Source organism: Hetaerina americana, unplaced genomic scaffold (assembly GCF_022747635.1).
Source record: "Hetaerina americana unplaced genomic scaffold, ioHetAmer1.1.p SCAF_6, whole genome shotgun sequence".
Taxonomy (NCBI): Eukaryota; Metazoa; Arthropoda; class Insecta; order Odonata; family Calopterygidae; genus Hetaerina; species Hetaerina americana.
In genome coordinates, this window is record NW_027287205.1 from 67,480,105 (window position 1) to 67,505,442 (window position 25,338).

Here is a 25,338-nt window from a genome sequence, read left to right on the forward strand (position 1 = left end):
AAGGGTTGATACCTTACTACGTATGAATTATCCGTATTATATTGGCACTATTTAGTGTGCTGAACAATTCTTGTTCCCTTCAAATTTGGCTCTAATTTTGAGTCTTGCTTTAAAAAAAAAATATCGTAGGGATTAGAAATTATTGCGTTTAATGGTTTTCAGCAGGGTCTCTATCACTCTACAAGGTATATCAGTTGTGGGAACCAATTTATGTAGCTGACAACCCTGCGCCACTTGTCTCTTTTACTAGAAGGGCAGTGGTTCTCTAAAAAGCAAATATTTTGGACTCATTTATCAGGAGTACATTTCATAATATCTGACGCAAGTGAATGAGATGAGGATTTTATTTGCAAATTGGTTTTGCGATAGCCAAAAATAGTCATCGTCCTGCATAAAACTAAAAAAATTGTTTAAAAAAAGTAAATGTGAATGAAGTTAATCGAACTAATTCCATCTCTACTTTTCGAAGGTGGCAATATATTTGTTAGAATATAAAGAGGCACAGAATGTCCTTCAGGCTGTTCCGTTACCAAATATTTTCTAATGTGCCATTTCAGATCATAGAAAAGTTCCATTTAATAATCAAATATTGAATAAATGAAAAAGTAATGTGTAATTTTGCTCAAAACAATGGGTACTAAGCTAGTTGCCCGATGGTACCTGCCGGTGCTATGCCAATGGTTACAGCTGTGTTGTTGATAACAGCTTGTGAAGAGGGTATACTGTAATTACAATTGGCACTTTTTGTCTTTCCCATATCAAACTTAGTATTGCGTTATTATAAATTCAACAGAGAAAATCCTATATCATTTCCCCAGAAAAATAATACAGAACCAGAATACTGACGCAATATGAATTGTTAGCCATATACAATTTTAGGATTTTGAATAAACGTTAATTCTAATGGCGTTTTCACTATTTACATTTTCTCGCTATTAGTATCCGCTGTTAACCCCACATCCATTTTAATCTTAATTGTTAATGTAGACACCACCAACTTTTATTCTTAGTTAAATATTTTCAGTTCATAGTTATAAACGAAAATAACTTTTCAGAGGAGTCATTGGCAGACAAAAGAGCAATGCAAGTGACCACAGAAAAATTTGAACAAAACCGCGATGGACTTTATTGGAAATATAGCATCAAATTTCAGGCAGATATCATACATTCAGTATAAATGTAATAATTAATTGTTGAATGAAAACTGTACTTCCGAGTTTTTTATCGGGCAAAATTTTTAATAAATCGCCGTAATTTCCTGATTATATTTTCTTATTGCTGTAAAACTAACTAAAAATGATTAAAATGCCACCCTTATAAACTTAATTTGCTTTAATGCCCTTAATAAACTGCTTTAATGCCCTTAATAAACTGATTTATGCTCGGGTAACAACGCGGTTTTTGGACAAACAACGCGAAGAATTTAGTATTTTCCCATTACGATTGCTGATAATATTCTCATTTTTAAGAAAAATATCTCTGACCGTGGAAACATCCGATTTGACATAGAATTTTTGAATTCTCCTTTCTTTTTCAGTTTTATCCTTCTCGTTCTGCGTGTTTCATGATTTAATTTCTGTTCAATCACTTTTGCATCGAAGAACGAACGAATTTTCCGCCCTTTACTACCGATTAGATTGCTTCCCTTATCTCTCTTTTCGCGCCTCCCCGCCCCACCCCTGACTTCCCTCGGCTTATTCATCCTCTTCTCTTCTTCCATTGCCTCCTCTCCCTCCGGCCCTCTCTCTTCCCTCGTCTCCTCCCCTTCATACCCTTCCCTCCCTCCTTCACCGCACCGATTTTCCCTCCGACCGGATACTGCCGTCTTCTTCCTTCCCCTTTCTTCCCCCTGCCCTCCTCCCTCCCCGAAAATCCCCCCTCGCGACTTAACAGGAATCTTCCGGAATCCTATTTTTGCTGACTACTGCCCAGGGATTTGGCCAGATTTTCTATTATGGCGCAGGAGTTAAAGAATGGGAGGGATGAGCGATGCTGAGTGGTGGCCGTGGGTGGGTGGGCGGGAATGAGGAGGGGGATGGATTTTGGGGGTGAAGCGTGGGACTGGTGGGGGCTTTGTGTTCGTGTGGGATGGAGAGAGGTAGGGGGAGAGTAGTGGTGAGGGAGCCATTGGTTGTGAGGGCAGTGGATAATAAGAAGGGGAAAGAGGAAGGGCAGGGTTTTTGGAGTGTTACCCATAGGGGCGGAGTGTGGGGTCGAACGGTGGAGGAGTGCGGGGGCGGGGTGAACTTGGCTTTGGGAAAATTAAAGTGACAGTGAAGCGAGAGGAGGATTATGGCTCAAGCCGAAAGTCTTTCAAGCGGGAATAATACAATCATGAATTTGGGACACGCTTTCGGATACTCCCGATTTGTACATACCAGCTTCCCCGTCCATCCCCGCCCTCACCTCACCCCTGGAACTCTTCCCGCCCACCTACTCGCAGGACATAGTCGATAGCCGAGGATTTGTTGAGGGAAGGGGCCGGCGAAAGGGGTGGGAAAAGGACAATCGTTTTGATTGCGAGGAATGAGGCCATCACCCTGTTTCGCGATTCAAATTAATCCTTTACCGAGGAATGTTCAGTCGAGCGGAGCAGAAACTCGTCAATTTAATTATTCACGTCATGATCCGGGTGGGTTTCCCTCGTAACTTTCGTAAATGAGGCGAGATAAGCTATTTCGCTACTATGCTAAAAGAAAAACCACATCGATGTACATTAAATTAATCAGTTATTGTGAGTGAGGAATATAATTAATTAATTGTTATAAATGAGAGGAGAGGGGTGATAAAGCGTATTATTTGAGGGACAAAGGGTTACACTGAACGTAGTATCATTACGTAGAGTGCTATTGACATCGTAAACAGTTTATAATTCTTGTGGTCACGCGCTGGAGTTAAAAATGGGAAAACCTCTTCGAAATTCTTTCCCCTTTACAGGATAGGAATTTCCATTGAAGAAGGTTTTCTGAGCAACAGAGGTACCATTGTGTTTTATTTCAATTATTGTTCTGTCACTTATTATCAGGGCATGTTGTTGAGGGTGGTTTAATTCTAAAATTTTCAAATAAATAAATGCATAAAAATGACTCCACGGGAAATTCCGCGGCTGGACAGCTTACCTCAATTGTTATTGATGCTAAGTTGCAATTAGCTTAAGTTCGTGTCACACTAATACAAAAGTGACTACTGAATACAAGCAAAGTAGTCTTATGCATCAATCACAATGAATGAGGAGTAAGCTTCCTCATTTTTTCGAGTTAAAAATGAAAAAGGCTTAGTAATTTTACCTCAGGAAATAGCTTGCCTTGGTTTTGAGACTTGGTAAGTTGCTTGAAGCTAGGGGAAATACTTCAAAATATACATACTTTTAGAAGAATATTTTAGGAACGGGGTTACCGCAACAGTTACTGCGATTCCTTTAATCGTCTCCAGCAGTATTCAAATCGAATAGTTCAACCCTTAAAAGACTACCATAATACGCTTTATTTCTATCTTACTTTTTAGCTAACTGATGTATAGAAACGTTTAGTTTGCTTCTGAAATGGCAATTAACGTACAAATATTACCTTAGTACAACATATAAAAATTCTCTGTGTTAGTTGTTATAGGGCTTTCACCAGTAATGCATATAGTTTAATAACGAACAGGCATCATCACAAAACTTTATAAAATTAAGTATATAATTATTGATATCATTTTAAAACAACATAATGACACAAATTGCAGTGAAACCTTAAGTAGGATAACATCGAAAAAAGGAGAATAGTAAAAAAAACTAAATAGTGAAAAAAGAGATTTTGGGAACGTGTAGGGACAGACAGAGGCTAAGCAGAGTAACATGTCAGCCTGTGAGAAATTGGATATCTCAAGTTTAATAGAGCTTTTATGGGAACTAAAATGGAAATATCACTTACTACCAAATCCTGATAGAATTTTGGATGGTTTTGGTGATTCCATCAGTTACTATGCTGTCGTTTCGAAAATGAAATTTTTATCGAACTCTAGCAAGGGTGTAATGGTGATCTGACCGAATGGTGAACATTTCGAGTTTGGGAATGGTTTCTGATTAAATTTAGGAAATGGACTTAAACTTTGATTGCCATTCGAGAGACTTCACACAAGTGATTATCATACAAATATTCTCAGAATGCGATGTACTTGGAAGCCATTTCGGAAAAATCTTTTTCTTTGGCCCGATAAGCTCCCTTTGTATGCGACGGGACCAAAATATATTATTTGGTCAGTCAAATAAAAAATTAACAACTGGGTATAACATTTTTTTTGCAGCATCGAATCTTGAGACCATATCGCTTATGTGTCTATTGTATATAAATGACTTAACTGTGAAAATATTAGTTTCATTTGCTTCAGCGATACGAATTACAACGGAGGCTAATACTATAAGTGGTTTTGCACTGAAAATGCATGACCTGGTAAACTTCTTACATCCTATGGTCCTCTTTTGGGAGCTTATGTCTAGAAAACATTTCAAAGAGTGTAACCATCTACTCACTAAAATCTGAAAGATGATTTCGCGGCTATTAGCCTTATTCCTTGAGCGACCGATGCTGGTTAGACTATCGTTCCAACCCATTCATGAATTGCGCCTTAAACTTTGTACATATACCTCGAAACCAACGTCTGAAATAAAATTCCATGGATAGCTATCGTCAAAAACAAATATACGTTACTTTTAAGAAAAGAAATTTCATTTCAAATTCATTTGCAGTGAAATATTATCGATATTTACATAAGCACAAAACAATCTATTCTCTTTTTCAATTAACCAATCCCCATAGAAAGTTCATTATCAGCTTTACCAAGGAATCAAAATCTCTCATTATCTATCGTATTATCCTTCAATTCTAATTAAAATTTGATACTTTGTGCGATTACTACTGATTCCAATATCAATAAATTTCCATGTTATATGTTTTTTTACTCAATAGCTACTCGACATTTAGATAACTTGGTTCAAAAATTTAGAAGAGGCCATTATTCTTCATGAAGAGATTTTCGGGTGAGTTTGGGAAAAGGACTTAAAGCTATAGTTTCATTTATTTCATGATAAAAGAAGTAAATAAAATCTAAAATAAATTTCGTAAAATATTAGCTTGATTATCATTAATTCCTCTTCCTTTGATGTAATTTTCAAATTCATAGGTCGAAAAAAATCTTCTCAGATCTTACGGGAATGTCGCAATAATTACCACCAATTTTCTGTTTATTTGGTAATTATTCGGTTTATACCTTACGATTATCCTTGATCTAAAAAGTATTCTTATGATTACCCATTTTTGCAGAATTGCTTATTTTCTTTATATTTTATGATATGCCTCTTTCTCTGTAGGAAAACTTTTATTATTTAGGATTGCTACCAGAAAGTTTAACGCTTGTGTGTACCGGAGATACTTCTCATGCGATCGAAATCGTTTCGCCTGGTGTATAGACCCACGTTGATTCCCTAAACCAAGAGGTTCAGTAGAGAAGGCATTTCTCGCGAGAGACATTCCGTGAGTTTTATTGCATTCAAAGCAGACATAAAGTCACTCCTACAGTCCTACGTAAAGTAGAAGATTTGGCGCCATCGGAGTAAAAAAAATCAAATGAAAATCCTTCTCAGGGAGAGGGAACAGCGCTGCCTCTCGACAATCTATTGCGCATTCTATTTTCTACTCGGGTGTTCTTCTTGTGATTATTGCTATCCAATGAAAGAAATCGTTATGAGAGACCAATTCGTTCGAGCTAATGTCTCTCATACATCTCTTTTTCTCTCTCTCTCTCACATCCTCGATGTATCTCTCTCCCTCTCTCTCCCGTCTTGAACTTGTTCTTTTCAATCTCGCAACAGTCGAGCATCATCCCTTGGGGGCGATAACACGCACACATACGCGCTCACAGTAACAGAAGAAGTAGGGTCGCCGTAAAGGTGTTCTCTCTAACTCCTCCTTTTCCTCTCCCCAGCCTTTTTTTTCCCTCTTCTTTCTCCTCCATCCCCTCCTCCTCCTTCCCACTCAAAATCCCAAGCACTTATCAACCCCGCTGCCCCCATATCTGTCTTACCTTCTCGCGCCTCTCCGGCCAAACCCCCCTCCTTCCGTTCCTTCTCTCCTCACAAATCCCTCACCCTTCACCCCCTCAATCCCCCCTCTCTCTCTCTAACGTAATTTTGTCCTTCCGTATTTTCTTTTACTCCATTCCATTTGCCCTCACCGCACCTCCGCTCAGGCATTTTCCATCTTTACTTTTTGAGATTTTCTCCCCACGAAATTCTACCTGCGGTAGTTGAGTACTGTTTTTCCAACTTTCACCTTTACATTTGTGTAGGGTATTACTCTCAGTAGGTAGTTATTCCGAAATGCGTTGATACCTGAAAATGATTATTTAATGAAAAGTTTCATTAGAAACTATATTTCAGTAATTTTTATAACTTTATTCTTTAGTAGCTATGAACGCTATGAAAATAGCTGTAGGTTATTCGTCAACTAAGTACGAAATCGGATATCCAATTATATAATGCCATTGTCAGCTAACCAAAACTTCATTCCAATCCCTCTCTGATATTCTGTGTTTTCCTGAATGTTTCGTAATTAAAATTAGTAGCTCGTTTTAGGGACATCAAAGAAATTTGGAAAAAATAAACTTTGGCTGGAAACGGTAAAAAAGTTAACTTATTTATGGTTGGTTCGATTCTTCATTGCTTCTCAAGGGAAAAATACTGTGTCATTACTGTGACTTGCATTTACAGGACTACATGTCTGCCTTGCCTGTACATACTCCATCAGAAATCTTTCAGTCACAAGAAATAATAAAAATTAGCAAAACATTTTGATCACATACAATTATTCCTTAGATGGTAGAGCAGTAAAATATTGTGTACCAAAGCGTATCATTGGCCTTTGGCAAAGTCGGTTTTTTTATATTGCAATTATGTAATTTATTTCGTATTGAATTAATACATATCAATAAAATACAAAATACATTTAAAAATAATCTTAATCGTACACAATTGTATTATAATATTCATCATATATGATACACAGCAGTACTATAGACAATCATTGCAACCTACAATTACAGACGATCTTCATCATATACCATAGTCGTATGATCTTCATAATGTACAATTGTAGTATAACTTAAAAGTTTATAAATGGAATACTCATTCTGGTCCTGCTAAGCCAGTCAGATCTGCCTTGACAGCGGGTGCCACATAAACAAAATTGATAGCTTATAGTGTTGCAATCATAAAGCTACATATACTCTGTGTCAATTTTTGTTCCGAGCCCTAATCCATTCTGTGTGACTGCCAATCTTTTTTTTTCCTTTCACGGTATTCGAGTGTAATATTCTTAAATCCTTAGGTATTTCATTAAAAATTACACGTACCTCCAATTTTACCTTAGACTTTCTTTACCTTGATTCGAATGAATTTGTAAAATGAATTTTTTGTTATATGCATAATATTGCCCCGTAATAATAATTTCTTTTTATTCAAATCAAGTATTTTATATTTTCCATTGAAATAGTTTCCTATTATAATGAAATATCAACACAGCTTATCTACAGGTAGAATCCCAAATTTTTGAAAGATTTCTACCACATAGAATATTTGAATTTTTTGATCTAGCCTCAGAAATTTTCTCTAGGATTTTTTGCTGTTTATTTTTTAGTATATTAATATTTGTAGAACCAATGGATCCCCAGGCTGTTATACTATATCTTAAAACACTCTCAAACAGTGCAAAATACACAATGATCTTAATGAAATTCAAACTGACAAAACTGGTAATGTAATGAATTTGACGAAGGATACAATTTTAGTTTGTTATTTATTTTTAAAATTTGTTCACCAAATTTAATATATTGATAAATGGTTACCCCAAAGGAGTTTAATGTATTTATGAAATTTTCCACACTTAACTGAGGAAAAGAAGCAAAAAACTGATAGTGTCTGTATAGGTTTACTTAACTTGCCATTCACTGTCCATATTGATAGATCAAGGTAGATATGGGGTGAACCTTGAAGATATAGTCACTATGGTTTAATAGACTACAAGACAATTTGAAAACCAAATACTGCTGGTATCTATGTGGACTTTCAGTCGTTAATGATAGTTGTAATTCATCTCATGAAGTCAAGGCAGAGTAAATTTTAGGTATATTTATTCTTGGTCAAAGATGAATCAAATGTCTAAAATTTGCTACCGTAGATATCTCTGCGGTAATATTATTCACTTGGACAATGGTGTTTTATTTTAGTGCTTAAATGCATAATTTTTTATTTTATATACATTTTATCTTATCTTCACCAAATTATGCAACTCATAATATTTTTTCAAATAAATATCTTTAGTTTTTAACCCGAACTCTTAAAAACCACGAGGTATAATAAAAAAAATGTATGCATCGTTAAGTGCTAAGCCGTCACTATTTTCGAATTTCACTAGTTTCCACTTTTCTCACCAGATGGTATCTTAATGTGGGTGGTTCTGTCGTAAAATATTTTTATTTTCCGCATTTCACAAAAAAATCCCAATAATATTGTATTCCGCATTGAACGAGGTTTAGAAGATGACCTTTTATGAGTTGTATGATCAATATTAGTTTTCCTGTTCTAAAAACTTTTATTTAAGGCATAAAAAAATAGAATCATCATAGGGTTTTAAATCAACGTTCCGCCCTCCGCAACCCTCCAAATTGTCCTGCTATCCGCCAATATCACAATTTCTTTAAAGTCTCTGTGCCCATTTTCTTCCATAACTACGTTCTTGTCGTTCATAATTACCAATTCTTCCAAGTTTCTCTCTTCTTTGCGAATACAAAAATGAAAGGAATTTAGTTGCTTCCAGTAAAATCTTGAAATTATTCTAGACCTAAGAGTCTATAGAGTTAAAATTTCACCTATTTTCTTCCTCTGTCATTGCTTCCTGCTTACTTCTCTCCCCTTACTCACTTTCTGAAGGACATAGCTAATACTCGGGGACTCAAATTTTTCCATTGAGTTATTTGAATTTTCATTCAAATTCGAAGAAGAGGGGGTTAGGAAGGGAATGTCGACACTTACTTCATCCCGTCATGTAACCATCAGAGAGCCACCAGAAATGAGTCGCCTACATCTATGTCTTGAGCATTCATGATTTAAAGGAATACAGCGCTCTTTTTGGATTTACTTAACTCGAAAGTCAACCAATTTTCCCTTTATTTCACTGGAATATGACCCTCTGTCCCGTTATTGCTCCCTCTAGCATCCCAGCTCCTACTTCGTAATATTCCTTTCGCTCGTTTTATTCCCTTTTCATTGCTCCCTCTTCTCCCAGCTTCGCTTCATCCTTTCGCCCTTCTTTTCGCTGTTTCCGTGGATGTGGAGAAGAGAACGATGCACGATCGTTCGCTTTCGGAGGTGATGGAAGGAGAGGCGGGATTTGGTAAGGATGCTGAGGGTGAAGGAGGGGTACATGGAGGAGGTATATAGTTTCAAGGTGACGCGTGGTGGGGGGGTGGGAAAGGGACGCAGGGGTGAAGGAGAGGGAGCGAAGGAGTGGATCGTCAGGGTGGGAGGGTGGGATGAGGGGCAGAGCCAGGGGAAAAAATAAAAGAAGGAATGGGTGGGGTAAGGGTGCATTGTTCCATTTGGGCGAGCGGCAATCCCTTCCAATTCCTTCATTTCGATTGTATCCGAGCGAGCGGGGTGATGGGAAGTTTTTTTATGGCCGCGCTCCATCCCTCGTATCTCTCTCCTCTCCTGTAGTTTTCCTGTTTCGGGCACACTTTCCAAAGACCCCTGCCCTCCTTCCCTTCTTACTCCTTCAACCCTTCCCCCCCTCCTGCCCCATATCATTCATCTCTCCCTTTCCATTACAACCGATCCCTTCCCCATGGACTAACCTCCCATAATACCCGTTCAAAATAACGGACCATTTGAGAATTAAAATTAAGAGATAAGCAATTATAAGGAATCATGAGCTTAAATTACCCCTAAAATCAGGTTGGTGGTAGTAGCACAGATATGACATCAAGCATTTCTTCGGATGAAGTGTCATCAATGGCAGCAGTGGAGAAAGTACAGGGTATGTTTTGTATATTAGAGGATATGATTCCGATATAAAATTAGAACCCTTAATCTCTACGCTACCTTATTGCATGCATTTCCTGGATAATCAGACCGACTCAGTCATTTATAATAGGAAGTAAACATTGGACTTGCAACAGACATCTTTGTGGATAATGCCTATTGGTTCTTATTTACCATAAAGTGGAAGACACTGTAAATCTTCCAAGTAAAGTAAACAACGAGGCGATCACAGTTTTGTACCTGAAGTATCTATGTAAGCTAATGAGAATATAATTGGTAAACTCACTATCTCCTGAAAACCATTTTCCAATGGCGCATTTTAGCAAATGGTATTTGCTATGTGTTAATATTCCACTGTTTTCAGAATTTTTTATTGTTCGGAAATTTAATTATATTCTAGGGTCTATCCTTAATGCCTAAGTTTTGCTATTATTTACTCTTCCCAAATATACCTCTTCCAATTCCCGTGTACAGGTTATGTCACATATGCCATGATTACGGTGAGAGATCCGAATGGGGTTGTGGGTATTACGCGACCACGTCGGATGGGTGTTTACTCTGCTCGGGCCACACCCACTGCCCCGTGCGTATGGCCAATCTTAGGGCCCTAAGGACGGCCTTCTGCATGGGAAAACCTTTTCCTGTCATTGCAAACTCGTGTGCCATTCGAAATTCCATGCCAATCGCTTCAGGCTTTCCTATGCTTATGCTAACGAAACTCATAGATCAACGTTCATATCGGATCAACCGTTCATTATGTAATGAACTATTTATTATTACAACTATTTTTCGTTGTAATGAACCATTGTCTATTTAATGAGTATTAGCGCACGCCCAAGTTCTTTTTTTTCAGATCATGGTTTAAAATGAGATGAATATCAGCCATACATTGAATTAGGAGTTAGTGTATAGAATAGTTAGTTGTCATTGAATGGTAGCGATTTGGTAATCTATATTTAACTCGTTCATGAAGTCCCTGCTCTCCCTCCTAGTCTTCTAAAGGTGGTTTTATAAAAACGAACAGGAAATCCTGAGTTAATTCCTTTTGGATCTTCCATTGGGTAAGGTTATCTATCTCCACCAACGTTTCGATGACTGACTATCTCATCTTATTTAGAGCTTTTTGATTCAGAAGAAATGAGCAGAGGTCACCTACTTCTAAGCCCTTAGCGTGTAAAATTCACGCCCAAGGCTATGGTGCTAGTTTCTTTCGTTGTGCCGCCTGCTGTTTCCCAAGGAGCCCTCATGCTCGAAAACCCACTTGGTTGAAGCCGTGGGGCCTAGAGATGAATCCAAGTCTACCTTATTGACTATCATGCTTTTAAATGCGTTTTACTTCCCATCTATAGGTATATATAGTGCATCAAGTTTTAGTTTGTAAAGGCTACGAGGTTTTCGTGAAAGAGGAAAGCGAGTTGAACATTATAATGAGAAGGCAAAGACTAGAAGAAAAAGAACAGCTTACTTATCTCGGAAGTGTCATGGACCAAAATGGTCAATTACAAGGAGGAGGTAATTGATGTCACGAACACTGAGAAAGGCCGTTTCGAAAAGACTCATTAAAACTTTAATATGAAGCATGATTTTGTATATCGCGGATACTTGGTCTTTAAAGGAAGGTGATACCTGTAGGTGTAGATTGGAAGCAGTTTAGTTGAGAGTTTGGAGAAGGATGAAAAAGGTGACATGGGCAGAGAGGAAAGACATGAAGGAAATTAAAACAAACGAGGTATGGTGGGGGAAGAGAGGGGATTAATGGGATAAATCCAAAGGAGGCGGGAGAAATGGATGCAGGGCCTTTTGATTCGCAATGGGATGTTGAAGTCTGGGATAGAGGGTGAATGTTAGGCAAATAAGGAAAGTGTAGAAATAGGATAGCCATGTTTGACGGAATAAGGAGAGGAAGGGAGTACGAAAGGTAGGGATTAATAGGGGCTTATTGCAGTGTCGGATATCAGGTCGTGGTTTTTTTTTAGAAGAGGCAAGGAAATGAATCGTTGTACCGTGGTATAGTCTACGTCAATCCAAAATATACCTTAACCGTTAAAACACCAACAATAGTAATGCCAATGTACTCGCTCTAATCATTTAAAAGTTTACCAAAGTGGTTTTGAAAGTATTCAATCTAATTTCTCAGCATTTCTTTTTGGGTTCATTAATTTATTTTATATTTTTTATTGTGCATTTCTGGCAATATGTTATTTTGTCACTTTACATATACAACCCAAATACGAGGGTCATCCGGAAAGTAGTACCCGTTCGTGAAATAAAGACACAAAAGTAAATATTAACAAACATAAAAAATTTTATTTGAAAGAGGATACTTTAAACTACTTCTCAACATAATCTCCAAGCAAATTAAGGCATTTGTCATAACGTGTGACAAGTTTCTGTATTCCTGCTGCATAGTCCTTCGCCGCCAGCTCATTGAGATACGCGAGGGACCCATCTTGCACAAATTTTTGCATAATGCAGATGGTGTTTAACAATTTCATGAACAATTGTTCGAGAAACATTGGGAAAATGCTCACAGATGTCATCAATTGTGACGCGCCGATCGTTCCTCACGAATTCGTCAACTGAGCTCACCAGTTGGTCTGTAATGACAGACGGTCTCCCCGAACGCTCATCGTCGTGTGTGTTCCCCCTCCCCATGTTGAAGTTGCGACACCACCGCCGAACAGACGACTCGTCCATTACATTGTCTCCATACACCTCCTTTAATTGGCGATGAATATCACATGGGCGAACGTTTCTTGCATTGAGGAATTTAATCACTGCCCTCACTTCACAACTGGCGGCGTTCTCAATTTTTTTAAACATTGTAAACAATCACAGAAACAACACAGGCAATGCTAGCGTCACGCAACTTGGCTCAGAGAAGGCAGACAAGCCACTGAAGCTATCTGACCTCGTCCAGCGGCTACTCGCGTCGTCAGCACTTCATGCGGCACGAACGGGTACTACTTTCCGGATGACCCTCGTATAAGTCCGTCTCCGACTTGCGAAGGAATAAATACAATTAGCTGTACTTGTTTAGGTGCCATAATTTTCTTTGCTATATCTGTTATCCATTTTTGAGATATCATCCCACACTTCCTCCGCTATAACTGTTCGCGTATACCTAGGATGAGTGTTTTCAATGACTCCTGGTATCCCCATTAATCTTAATGTCTACATTCTTCTTTCCTGACATCTTTTTCATTTAAAGTCTCTCGAAATTTCAGCTATATTTAGTACATTACCAGTACATTACCTTTCGAGCGTGCATCCTTACCAGGAGCTTTGCGAATAAATTGCAAATTTCTTAAATCTGAGTCTAATAATTGCAAAATTTAATTAGGTAGCTCACTATTATTTATATTTTAAATTCAAATTCCATTTGTGATGATGCTTACACTTTTAATACACTGTTATTATAGCCTAACTCTAAGTACAGACCCTATTTCTTATTCTTAATGTAACCTTGCGGAAATATCCTAATTATATGACATAAAAGATAAAGTAAAAACACATACTTCTTCCTATTAGTTAGAATGCACAGTTTGTTAATAAGTTAAAGTGTTCGATCCATCCTAGTCATACGCTATGCCTCTGCTTTATTTTTTGCCTTGCGCTCCTATCTCAACTTTGATGTTCTCCTACAGCAACCCAAGTTTGCTCTCCTCCCTTCCGCTCAAACTTGTGTACAGTATTTTTCTTGATTTAGAAGCTCCCCCTATTTTTATGCCACTGAGAAAAAAACCATACATGCCCCATAAACCGTTGAATACTTGATTTTTTCCATGTTCTATTTGATGCTATGTAACTTACCTGTCCAAAAACCTTACTGCTATTCATTCAAATTCCTTATTTTCACGGGTACTCTTTGTAGTATTCTTTACTCTTGTTGCTGGCTGGCTTGGCCATGTAAGAAAACCTTGTGACGAAAGCCGAGGAGGCTTTCATGCCTCGCTGTCTGACCCTATACTCGTCTCAGTTGCCTAATCTCATAGTTGTGACCACTAGTGGTAGTACAGGGACTATCAGCATCAGTTAATCGAGTAAAAGAGGATTGGAAAACTTCTCACCATTGAAAAGATAACATTACTGTTACAATTATCGAAAGAGGGTCTACTGTTTTGCTTTTCGGAAGTATCATCCAAAGACCTATTTTCGACCACGACTTCATACACTAAATCTAGCTCTCGAGTAGTTTAGCTAAAAATTTTGAGAAAGAGTACCGTGCAAGTGTCATGGTAGTCCAGTGCTCACTTGTATCGGACTACCATAATTTTACATAAGTCACGGTGCATTTATTTGATTAATTTTTAATTTTTCATATAGAAATATGCACATTTTCCCATTAGCATCATGAGCGCAGGTCAATCGTCTCAAAATTGGAATTTATCGTGGAATAAAGGAATGCTGTAATGAGGTCCACTTGGGCGATGTATAGGTCACTCAGTATAACTTTGAGCAGTGTAAAAAGTCTCTTTTCCATCTTCCTTACACTGCGTCGCTGCTACCATTTCCCTCCCTCCAACCTTTTCCTCTCTGCCGCTCCTCCTTTTTCCCTTCTCCGTTTTGGGATTCCCTATTTACCTCTTTTTTACGATTCCTACCGCTCGTTCTGCGAGCTCAGATGTTTCTCGGAGGCACCCTCATTTGTTCTCCGGTCGGGCGTTCGCCGTATGGCTTTTCCGTTGTCTGTGATGAACTTGAGGGGGACGGCGGCGGAATTCCCGATGCGACTGCTTGCCCCTTCCTCCCTAGACTCGTATTTCTTTCGTTTTCCATTTTTTTTGGCCAATGCGACTGCGCGTGCCATCCTGGGAGGTGGAGGAATGCATTTCGAGTTTCCTTGAGAAGTGTGTTCGGTGGTCTGAGGGTTGGTGTTCCCTTCTCTCTCGCTCTCACTCCTCCGGGGATAAATGGGAGAGTTTTTGGCTCTGCGCGAAGAATTTCCAAGTCCTAGGCCTGGGCTTTCTTGTCCCAAGTACAAACTCCTGCGAGGCTTAAAAATCGGCTCTTGCGACTTCAATTCCCTTCATACCAAAGGAATACAAACTTCAAGGCGGATTTCTCTTGAACTGGTAATCTCTTTCCACGAAGTAAAACTTGAGAAGAGTCTTGTGGGAGTGGTGTTTTAATTTATATTTTTATTTAGCTTCACAACGACAACTGACATGGATTCAGCACCTGAGAGGCTCCTTTTACCCCACGATACAATCAGCCAACACTACAATTTTACCCAAGAATTGTACCCTGGATTTTTTAACCTTTTGGAGCCTGGTTGACGAACAAGCACATCTTTCGTACACGGAATCCCAAGGGGCTGGTAGCCCTTGCCAATCGTGTTACACATTACATTTTGAAAGAATATCGAGTGCTGATATTTTCATCTGAATTTTAAAAGAAATTCTCAATTTTTTTTAGTAGTCTGAGAGGGAGATTTTTTAGTAGTTTCAGGCGTGATGTGGTGGAATTCGAACATAATAAAGCATGGATTATAGCTGATACTCTATGAATTGCTACTGTCCGTTCTTTATTAGGGAGATTTTTCATCTATTCGGAAAGTAATGGAGGCTATTTTAGATTCTTGTCGAGTTTTCCATGCAAACCTTTTAATGTAGCGATGACGCGTTCTTAAGTTGTTGATTATTTAAGCAGCATGAATTCTGATACCTCGATTGAATTTGATGCAGCCTAAACATGGCAGTAAGCTACTTAATTCTGCTACACCTTTATCTAAATTCCGATCAATACGTTAAAATTTTCTCAGATTCATGAAGAATTTTCATAATTGTTGCTGACTGGATTCAACGAACTTATTAGTGGTGGTGTATATTTTTTTCACAATTATCATGCCGAGAGACTCAAATAACTCACCAATGAAGTAAAATAACATGGTACATAGCGTGTTTCCTTGGCTGGCGCCATTTGACTGCGCTAATAAAATTTGATTTACGTTAAAATGTGCATTAAATGTTATTGCCAGCATCCTACCAGAATTGGCATCTCGATCTGATGATGTCTTACCTTATATGAATCACTCGGGTTGTGCTCCCCGGAATGCTCGTTTTCTGAAGGGCAGCATTTGAAAAAGAAGTTTTTTCCATAGCACCCTCCTGATCAATAGGAAATTGATGTAACTCATCGGTTCAAATAAAAGGTTACACAATTTTCAACACGAAACAGTTTTATTGTTTTTAATTTCACCAGTACCAACAACGTAAATTTGTCTTGGTAGTATGTATACACATTTTCCTACCGAATCAAAAACTTCTAATGCACTGTAATTCAAATGCGTCATACAAATAAACTTCAAGGAGGTGAAAACTACGCATTTGAATGGATCTATTACAAGCAGTATAAATGCAAGGTACATTTTTATGTTAACGTAAATTTTTATTCACATATTAAACTTTCTTTATTCATCAACGGTATGGCTTTTTTTTGGTTCCTGTGTCTAACAAAAACAGAAATATTGAACAGTAATTTGGCTTTCAATTGAGTTTTGATTTATTTTGCTATATTCAACCGTTAAATTGATGGAATGTTCTAAGCTACTTCATGTTTCGCAACCAAAAATTACGCGTCACGATTTGGTATGCAAAATTCTTCACAGATTTCCGCGTGTGCCATGACCATACTATGTCCACATTTTATTGATTTGAAGTCTTCTTTCTGTTGCACGAAGAACGCGGACACTGCTTCCGATTATTGGCCCAACTTCGTTTCCGGGTATACATGGCATCCAGTTGAACAGTCTAATGCCATTTTGGTTGATAGTTGGTGCAACGTGTTGTGAGTTTCTGGAAAAAATTAATCTATATTAGCCCTTTATATAATAAGGAAATAATTTATGATATAATAATTGAAAGGTTAGTACAAATATACTCGTACACGGAAATGGACGAGGCTTTGGATGCATTTTTTTAGGCAATCTACCGGTTAAGGTAGGTTTTTGGATGGACACAACTACCAAACAAACATTTTATTACTCCTAACAAAACACAAAATCCATCATCCTACTTTATATCAGGTCCCTCTTCATCTCTGAGCACTTTCTTCCTCCCTTCATCCCGTCCAACATCCCTATCCTGTTCCTTCCCTTTCCTCTTTTGCCCAACATTCTCCCCTCTATCACAGTCTTCAACATCCCGCTGCCGGTCAATACCCCCTTCAGCCACTTTTCCTGCCGCCATGGGATTGCTCCCAACAAACCTCTCTCTTCGCCCACCATACCAAGTACTTCCTCATTTGTTTTCTTCTCTGTCCATTTCACCTTCTCCATTCTTCTCCACACCCACATTTCAAAAGCCTCCAATCTACGTTTATCCTCCTGCTTCAGAGTCTTTTCTTAACATCCTTACTCAACGTCCCTGTCATCAACTCCCTCCTCCTTGTGAAAGCCTCTTTGCCTAGCGCAATTCTTCTCCTTACGTCCCTACTACTTTGACCGTGTTGGTCCAAAACACTTCCCAGATACGTAAACTGTTCTACCTGCTCTAGTTTTTGAATTCCTATTTTAATGTTAAGCTTGGTCTTTTTCTTTCTAGAAAATCGCATAACCTTTGTTTTATTAATATTGATTTTCATCCCATACCTGTCGCACTGAATTTCCAATTCACTCAGCAATGCTTGCAAACCCTTGGCTGACTGACAAACTAAAGCTTGGTTATCAGCAAACCTAACTGATTTTACGAATTCCCCGCCCACTTAAGAAAGTACTCAGAGATGAAGAGGATGAGAAGAAGATACTGATATAGAGTAGGATGATGGATTTTGTGTTTTGTTAGGAGTAATAAAATGTTTGTTTGGTAGCTGTGTCCATCCAAAAACCTACCTTAACCGGTAGATTACCTTAAAAAATAATAATTGAATCATTATATCGGATTAATGGAAATAGAAGGGTTAAATTATTCCTGCGGAGATGGGTGGTAAAATAGAGGATACCTAATAAATCAAAAAAATAGTATGCAAGAGAACTTGTGTAAACAGTTGCTCCATAATATCTCTTGCAGCAATCTAATTTATCTTGTTTTAACAGAGGAAAGGAAAATAATTAATTGTAATGAGAAGTCCTAGTACTGCTATTTTTATAATTTGAATGCTTTTCAATAAATTTAATTTTTATGTTGACTTTATTAAATGTAAAAATGATGCATATGAATTCTCTAATGGTCATCTCGAAGTTCGATTACAGCTATCTCCGTAGTAAATATGTATGAGTTCGGTGTGTTAAAGTCGTGATTTAAGAACAAAGGGGTCCATGTCCCTCACACGTTGGCTTGCAGTTTCCAGGGATATTAGATACCCAGAAGATCACACAACCCATATTTATTATGATCACGTTCAGAGGAATTGGCATTATTTGAATTAAAAATCATCTGTTCGATAACCGATCGATAATGCTCCCCAATCTGTCGCTGTTTCAATGCAATTTTTTAATATTCAATCATTCATAAAAACAAATGTAGTAACTAGTTTTAGGACACAAGTTATCTCAATGTGTACATGTTGGCCCTATAACGAAAATGCAAGTCTTGATGTAATTGTGGGAGTTTAAACATGACTAGAAACAAAAACATAGAATTGAAAATATTAAAATGACATTTCTGTCGTTTGGCTGAATAAACATATTTCAAAAGTACAACCTTAATGACTGGATTCTTCGTAAGTTTTAAGGTGTCAAGTTAAGTGGTCATTAGTTTTTTTAAGAAAAAGTTTACTTAAAAAAATATATTGGTCTCAAAAAATGCCCACAAATGTGAACTCATAGCCTTGTTTACAATTATAGGCGATGATATGCTCTACATTCAACAAAAGTATTCCATCCGAAAGGGCTATCGCAGTCATAATTCATCATTTGTATTTTAGCAGTAGTTGAAACTGCTAACCTTTGAGTCTGTCATGCACGGACACCAGACGCACCACTCGTCTGTTGGCTTCAACTACAGGTATTGAAGAAGCCGGAGCCAGAAGGGGCTCCGAGTAGAAAGGGGATGAGCAGTGATCGTTGGGTGCGGCCGTTCCGACTCCCAGCTCTGAAATTAAAGGAGATTGAAATGAAAGGCTTGCTACAAGAGCCAATATTTCTTTGCCTCTGTCCTAAGGGAGTCCCTCTAATGAGGAAATAAAACCATTCATTCAGGGCGTGCGGCCGTAAATGAATAATACTAATCTTTAGTCTGATAATAATGATAATCTCAAAAAATACTAGAAAAGGCATCTAAGATGCCATGAAGGTACTTAGTATATGAAGCTGGAAAATGAATTATTGTTTTGAAGGAAGTTCGATTTAGTATCGTAGTAGGCAAAACTTAGAAGAACAGCAGCGCTTACTCCATCAGATGCCGACATCTATAAGTAGACTACAAATGTTCTGACGTACTCAGTTAATTGAATAAAACAAGTTGTATCTACTTGAGTGAATGTACATGAAATGAAGTCATAAAATTACCTAAATCACCGATAAATGCCATTTATTGCCGATAGATTATTCAAACCGGCGTACCTTTTCTTATTTAGCATTGCCTTTGATTATTTACGAATGACCTGGATGGTAAACCTCTCAGGGAAATACGGTAAGCAAAACCCAATATAATTCCTATGGCTAATGTGACAGGCGTCCCTATATTTCACCCTCGGAGACGGTTGAGGAGAAAATAATTTTTCGTGCGCCCTGTCAGGATGCTCACCTCAGCACCTCGTATGGAAATAAAAAAGACCTCCTCCTCTCCTACGTGGACACCTCATGCAAATTGAATGCAACCAGACGAGCGGCTTTCTGTTCGTCATTTTGTTTGTCGTGACGCTCGAAGCCACCTCTCTCCCCTCCCGGCGTGCCTCGCTTTGTCTCCCGATGCCCTCCCCCCATCCCGTCGCTACCCTCTTCCCCACTTCCCCGGGTCAGGCGCCCCTCGCGCACGTGTGTTTGTGTACGTGTATCGTCCCCGAGTGAGTGGTTTTGGAGAGGCACGCGGGCCGCAGGACGCGGACGACCAAGCGCAGGGCGACGGACGGTTTCCGATCATCCGGCGGGGAAGGAGTGCTTGAAAAGGAATCGGTAAAGGGGGAGAGGAGGAGAGTGCAGTGGAGGTGGCTGATAGGGTTCGGAGGGCAAGAGGGGCTTGGGGGGGGGAGGGAGGGTGTGGCGGTGCTTTGGATGTCGTATTGGGGTTTGAGGGGAGGGTTGGTAGGTGGTATCGGCTAGGGAACGAACGTGGGGACCAAACGGACTCGATATACATACACAGGCACACACACATGCCCACGTCCTCGTCTCGTCTCTCGGATCGGCGAACACTCGAGGGAATTGAATATCAACGGCGACCCGTCTGCCCGGACACTCGCCGTGACAGATAGACGCGGAGGCGGAAACTAAGCAGCTATTCGAATGCGAGTTCTTGACGCCGGGAGAGAGAGGCGTCAGGGGAGGCGAACACTGTCAAGGGGGAGGAGCAAGAGAGGAACCAGCGGCGGGGTACGAGTTGATCAAAGTTTGATGCGAATTTTTCACGTTGTTGAGTAAGGTTATCGATCGATTAGATATCGGTGGTACGACGGGATTAGCCATGAAAATCTTTTATTCAGAAGAAACGGAACGTGAACGGGGAAATTTTCGAGTTAGATGGAGTCATTTTGACGTGTGTATGACACCTTTTTTCCCTTCACTCTTCCAGAATGCCTTATGTCAGTAGCAATCAACGATCCAGCCTTTTTAACCGCGGAGGCCAGATCAGAAGCGAAGTGAAATCCATGTAAGACCATAGAGCTAAACAAAATTGAATTCACGCGTGTGAATATATTCTTGAGAATTTTTTTTAAGTCATGCATTAGTGATAAATGAATATTGGACGGACAGCTGTACCCAGCCACTTATCGTAAGTTACTAATGACTCATTTATATTCGTCTTCAGGTGAAATTCATCGATTTAATTAGCCCTTGGGTTCTTTTTTCGTCACCTTTGAAGTATCTTAGAAATTAATTTCAACAGTTATCTGAGTTAACTTTTACATCAGGGAATTTAAATTTAAGGTTTATTTTTGATATCCAGTACGAAGTCACATTTATGTTTATTGCTCATTGGCTGATTGTTTTATATTAGCTGGAATTGAAATACAAGAGCCTTGGGTTTAGTTTTTATAAGCTGTTATCTATTTTTTGTCTTTCTCGTCAATTCTTGTTTGAATCTCGACTCTTGGTACAATATTTTAATGTGTTTTGGCCTACTACTTTGAAATTGGTGTGGCGCAGTAAAATCGATAGCCAATTTAATAGAAACTGCAACAGATTTACAAATGAACACATGCAGAAAAAAATCTGAAGTTCGCTGCAGTCTGGAGTAATTCGTTTGTTTTCCGTCTAAATAATTACCTAAGGACTAAATCTTCACTATCGAAACAATTGTGAATAGCGAAGCCGAGATATAATTTGTATCAAAAAATGATTTTAAAAAATTGTTCTTTGTACCTATACAGTATTTTTCATGCATGGCAATCTCTTTAGCCTACATCTTCCGTGAACTTTTCCAAGTGTCAGAGATTTCTTTCTTTCTATAATTCCTCCGTTATTATCGATTGTGCCATATTCTGATCACTGGAATAAACTGATTAATTCATAGATAATCTCTCTTATAACTGAATAATGTATATTCTATCTCTCCGTAATCTTGATTTCAGCGAAACGATTTTTGTTGCTATTTCTTTTCTTATACAAATTGGGGGCTATATTCCTAATTAGCATATGGAAGGCAAATGTTTATTGAAGTAGTTCTTAAGCAACGGTAAATTGAGAAGGACAATATTTGGGCTTTTCAAATTAAACGCAATCATCGTTTAAAATCAATAGATAATCAATATGTTAAAAGATATTGGTGTGAGGACACAGTTACGCCAAGATAAACAACATTCTTGCACACGTATTGGCTGCGACAAGTGTATTCAGTATGCGTTGAATAGTAACACTATTTACTTATCTTTCATTGGTAACTTATAATTCAATTACTTATTAGAACTGAAATGTGAATTTATTTTTTCTGAGTGGTATCAACACTAGGTTTGGCAGCTACTTTACATTAAAATAAAATCCTTAGAAAATATTCGAGGTCCGAAGAACGTTTTCGAGGGGACATAAATAAATCTTTTGTAACATTAAATTTTATTGTTGTCTTAATATTTTATTCTTTGCTCTCTATTAACTGTCAATTATTTATTATCTTAGGTTATTGTGGAGATGAAATATTTATTTTCATTTGATTTTATGTAGTATATAAACTAAATATTTAATTACGAGAAATGAATTGGTACTTACGTAATATTGAAATTAAAAAAAATATATTTGCTTTATATAACTTCTTTTGGCGTTTAGGTTTACGTAATTATTCTCAGGCGGTTTTCTTGCCAAAATATGGGCTAAATAATTTATACTTTCATTTTAATCGCTGTGAAAAAACCAGTCTCCGTAGAACCTAAATGGGATCTTATTTCCGGCGAAATGTTTAGTACTTTAATTAGTCTGTTACTAACCACAATAACTTTCTCTGTAGTACCCACTGGTCTCCCTTTTGAATGACCTTTCAGAAATAGTCCAAGCTTGTGGACCCTCGAAGCTATACAAGATTAATCCACATATAATCAAGGCGACCGACATGCGCCCTCGCATCTCCCGGGAAACACTCTACTGATGTATCATTCCTTTCCTGTAATAATCATCTCAATTTAGGGTATTATGGGCAGCCATGGTTTAGGATGAGAGTCCTACTGCCTTCAAAATTGCCTAACTAATTAAGCGACCCTTTCGCACCAGGAGGCGGGCAGGGTCTTAAAGCGTAACACTCCATGAATGAAAAGAGGGAGGAGGGAACTTCCGAATGAAGGGTTTATAAGCGAGCTTCAAGGGTTCTTCCGTCTCCCGAGGCAACGATCGGCATTAAGATGCCGCTGCCTGCCTACTACTCACAGTCTCTCGTCCAGCTACACCTTTCACCTCGTTGGTAAACCTTTCTCCTTTGGATACGCTCGGACGTAATGACGCGAAACCTAGTGACTTGTGACGTTACGGAAATGAATGAGATTATACCTACATCACCTTAAAAATAAGCAACGTTATTGTTCTTCCTTGACTACAGTATAACCTGCGGAGAATGGAGGTGGGGTCTATACAGTTAATAAAGTGGCAGTCAAATGTTTTACTGGCAATTAAGGAAAAAGGAAAAACATATAAATATGGTTAACTCAAATTCAAAACCCGGCCAAAAATGTATTTAAAATTAATAAACTTTGATTAGCGATCATAAAATGTGTCTTTGAATCCATTTAGTGGCCACCAAATAAAATCGCTACCACTAACCTCTTTCTCATGAAATCGAATCGACCTTTGGAATCCTCGAGTAATCGCTTTCGTATCCATCTTTCAGTTCAAAATTTGCAATGCAACCGTTAGTTCAAAATGCATCGTAATGAACTATATTTCGTTAAATTAGACTTTCAGTCAAATTGTTTTCCCGTCGCATGAGCAAAAAACTATTTTTTTCGAAAAATTATGAATTTATATTAAACTATAAGGTTAAATTTGAAATTGCGTTCAAAATATATTTTTAATAATTAATTAGTTAAAGTCTCCAAAATAATTCAGCATTTTCACAGACGTTATCAAGTATATCCTGAAGCGGCAAAAAGTTATGTGGGTGCTGAGCAAACGAGGATACTCCCCACCGAGATTGATTTGGATTAAATATTGGATGTCATTCATGCAATAAAAGTTTACTCCAAAATTTTACTGACTGCTTTTGTATATGTAATGCCCCTAGGCTTAAAATTTATATACGTACGTGCTACTTATCGTAATTTTGGTGACGGTACTTGGGGTTTCGATATTTGTGAACGCCTTGTGTGATTTTTACTACTCTTTCGCTTGGAAACTTTTAGGCAAAAATATAGTCAGAATTGACTTTATACCCTCTTTAGCTAATTTTATGATTTTGGCACCCAGCGATGTTTTTCCGAGGTCAAAATTCAAAGTTCGTACTATTTAAAAAAATAGAATTTTAATGTGAGCCAAATATGTATGAGCATCGTCACTAATATTCGACCCCTTTCCTAACAGAGTTTATACTTTTAAGAATAGATGTAAGGTATATATGTAATTATTTGATTGATGTGTGGTGTATTATATTATATGTAATGGCTTATTTTTTTTTAATTTATCTTTTTTTCTTGCTGATTAATGATTGTATATGGGATGGGGATTCGCTTGTTTTGTTAAAGAGAATTGTGTTTTGAAGTCTGATTTTATCTATTATCTTTTGCGATTATTTGGGACTTGTGTGTCACCTGACAATGTCTATCAGCACATATGTATTTTTAATAATAATAATAATAACGTCTCACTGACGTCAGGAGTCAGTAAGATTTGTTCACCCTGATTTACTTTCAATTTGGCGAACGTTAACCGTCATGATGAAGCGAAATAAGCCATTTTTTAATGAGAGATATGTTTCAACCAAAGGTGAAAAAGAAATCGTTCCTAACGGGTCATCGAATAAACTATTTTCGCTTTGCTAGGAAATCAGATCTCTTCGCTATTCGTGTACTAATCCAATTAATGGCGCTGGGGAATCGTTCATGAAATAAAAATTACACGATGGAGAAAAAAAGCTCCTTCCGGCCCATCTTGATGCTGGTGAAAAAGTGAAATATATATATAGGCACACACGGATCCTTCCAGTTAAGGCTTAAATGAACGATTTCGGAGAAAGAGGGCGGAGAGAAGGACTTTTTCTCTTTTTGTACTCTGTCCGAAAAGTTGGGGAGGAGGAGGATAAAAACGCACTAAAGCACACTTCATTTCATCCCCTTGGCGTGTCGGAAAATAAAATGAATAATGATGGGAAAATATCTTCCTCTTTTTCTCACTCGTGCTCCTTTTCAGCTGGGGGCTTGGCGAGGGGCATGGAAGGGGTGGTTTGTATTTCGCGGTCGGAGGAAGAAGGGAAAGAGGAGAAAAAAGAAGATCCGAAGCTTCAAAAGAAACTGGGATGAGAATAAAAAGAGTAAGGAGGGAGTGGGGGGGGACGTAAAGGAGAAAGAGGACACAAAAGGTCGGAATGATTGCTTCCCCTAACCATCTCCACTGCGATCTCCTGTACGCGTGAAGGGAAATGGCGCTTTTGCCGGCGGGCAGAGGGAGATGGGACGGAAGCTTTCGGCGCTCAATTAAGGGGTGAGTGAGTCAATGCCTGAGGCCGCCGACGCCGCCGCTAGACTGGGCGGGA